Here is a 2,821-nt window from a genome sequence, read left to right as displayed (position 1 = left end):
GTCTCTCTCTACCCCCTTGTGGTACCTATAGGCTAAAACGAAGTATTGTTGAATGAAATGATCATGAAAAACGCAACAAAACGTACATAATGTTCCATTATAATGAAGTATGTGATTCCAACCATTATAAAACGTAGCCTATAGCACCTAGCCTAATGACCGTTATGTCGGTGGAGAAAATATGAGGCGCACCTTCAAAAAGAAAAGGGGCACTGTTGTTTTATTTGACCGTATTTCTCAAGGTTCATTTAATTTAGATTAAACATGTTTTGCAAGATAGACTTTTTCCAATATATCCGCAAGAGTAAACATAGTCTACGTACGGGATATGGAAGTGCGAGAAAAAAGGTCTCACCTTGAAAAGGAACGCAATTATAGCACATAGGGGCCACTAAATTGGCTACTGGTCGTAGTAGCTTACCTCTGAAAGCACTTGGAGCCAGAGGCAGTTGAGACCGATCAGAACCATCATTTTCCGGGTGTTTGGATCCATCCTGGCCGCTGTGTCAGTGTCACCGCCTGGTAAAGAAATGGCACACCTCTCCCATCTCTGTCACAAACTGACCGCGAGGTGGATCGCTATTCACCACCGCGCACGGACTCGACAGAGGATGCCAAGAGAGCGCGCGAAGGTGTAGGCCTGGTAACCTGGTTTTATGAATGATACGACAGAAACATCTCCCGTTTCAACCCAAACCTCTCCCTTTCTCTTCTCTCTCTCTGATGATGTGAGGTGTCGGAATAAAATACACACCCCTTCGAGTGAACAGAAACACACACCCACACCACCTCCGCGCCTTGAGTGGAGAAGGCGACTAGTACCACTTTCGGTTGAGATCTATTTGTTCCGTGAGCTGATCCTKATCTAATTGCCATACCACATGTGGCAACTCTCAAACTGACAAGTTAACCACACCATGGGGATACGGCGCTTATTGCTGCTTCTCATATACCTGGACCCCCTGAGCGTTCTCTGCGCCGCCACGGGAGGCAAGAAGGTGAAGCACAAGGCGATTGAAGCCAACGTCGTCGCGGCGATTCCCACSGCTTCGCCGCAGGACAACACTCGACCGAGGACCACGAGACGTACCTGGGCTACGACACCATACGTGCCTTGGTTACTACATGACGTGAGCGGACAATATGAAAAAGAGTTCGAGTGTCTCAACACATCTCACCCCTACTGCTGTGAGGTCTATTACTACCGGTACTGCTGTCRGTTCAAAGGAAGACTAGACTACCATCAGGACAGCCTTTTGACCCGAGTATGGACCAGACGAACACTGCGGTGCACATCACTTTTGCAATTCTGGCGTAAATTTTTTTTTTGTGGTGGGAGTTTCGGCTAAAGTTGCCTATGATGAAGCCACAGAGCTCCCTCYGGAAATGAATATCAATATCATATGCCATAGAGAATATATATTCGTAGAATTAATCAATGAATTAATAGGATGTCCAATTACAAAAGCATATTTTGACCATTGGTTAATTGTGTAAATAATCCTCTAAGAAAACCAATGGTCCAAACCTCATGTCTCTATCATAATCAGTTCAAAAGCTATTGGAGTTTTTACCTTTGTAGGATGGCCAAAATTAAGGTGACTAAATCAAGGGTCCGCGGGCACCTAGGGGTCTACAGAGGTACKGCAGGGGGTCTGCACATTATTTTATTTTTAAAGTGGATTGTTTTGAAAATTTATTTTTTCAATGTTTTTTATGAATATACTTTGATATTCCTGTTTATTTAAATCACTGAACTAAAATACATTTTATTTGGTCTTTCATGTTACATCAGAGTTACACATGTTTTTATTTATTTAACTAGGCAAGTCAGTTAAGAACAAATTCTTATTTACAATGACAGCCTACCCCGGCCAAACCCGGACAACGGTGGGCCAATTGTGCACTGCCCTATGGGACTCCMAATCACGGCCAGATGTGATGCAGCCTGGATTCGAACCAAGAACTGCAGTGACCCCTCTTGCACTGAGATGCAGCGCCACTCGGGATCAAGGCCAAAAGTATGTTGACATCCCTTCAAATTAGTGGATTCGGGCCTACCAGCCCGGACCTAGCTACAGGACCATGAGAACGCTTGACGCTGAAGACTTCACAGAGCTGAACCAAACATACAGTATGTGATCAGTAGCCTTGCTCAAATTTGTTTTATTGAACACACACAAGAATGGTGTATAGGTACCTTGTAGTAAAGACAAGCATACAATTCTTATATAAACATAAAAGAGCAGACAGACAGAGTTATAGGTTAAAAAAAAATGATAATACAAAATAAGATATACAGAACAATGACAGTTAAACAGAAAGAGGAGTGGTGTCCACATACTTTTGTATATATAGTGTTGTATATAGAATTATTTGGTTCTTTTGTGTGTGTGCGTGCCTGTGTGCCAGTAAGTGGATGTTAAAAATGAGAGATTTGGAGCTTTACTGGTCCGTTTCCATACCAACGGTTTTAGCGTGGGGATTGGCTCGTTTCGATGAGACGGTTTGAGAATGGGGAGTGTGTGGGGTGGTACTGGGATTGGAGCCAGAGCCTCTGGGTTAAACCTAAACCTCTCTCACATCCATTCTACTGAACAGAAACACAAGGTCTCTTGGAAGAGTAGTCCAAAACAGGACGGACAGAGATCCTAATAACATAAAACACCACCACTGCACCTTGAGGGTTGAGAACTGTCCCATAAACTGCTGCAGAGTTAGAATTGTAACCATTGGAATTGAACCCAGTCCTGATCTAGGCGCTGTACAACCCTTGATGATAAACTCCTATTATCGTCATCTTAGCTTTAGAACACCCACA

At 43.6% G+C, this 2,821-nt stretch overlaps 1 pseudogene; it reads left to right on the top strand.

The window, feature by feature from the left end:
- The first annotated feature begins 834 nt into the window (after window positions 1-834).
- LOC111977572 (protein shisa-6-like) lies at window positions 835-1,557 on the top strand (annotated as a pseudogene).
- The last annotated feature ends 1,264 nt before the right edge of the window (window positions 1,558-2,821 follow it).

The sequence above is a fragment of the Salvelinus sp. IW2-2015 genome, linkage group LG18 (assembly GCF_002910315.2).
Source record: "Salvelinus sp. IW2-2015 linkage group LG18, ASM291031v2, whole genome shotgun sequence".
In the NCBI taxonomy this organism is placed as follows: domain Eukaryota; kingdom Metazoa; phylum Chordata; class Actinopteri; order Salmoniformes; family Salmonidae; genus Salvelinus; species Salvelinus sp. IW2-2015.
This window is presented reverse-complemented; position numbering and strand designations above follow the sequence as displayed.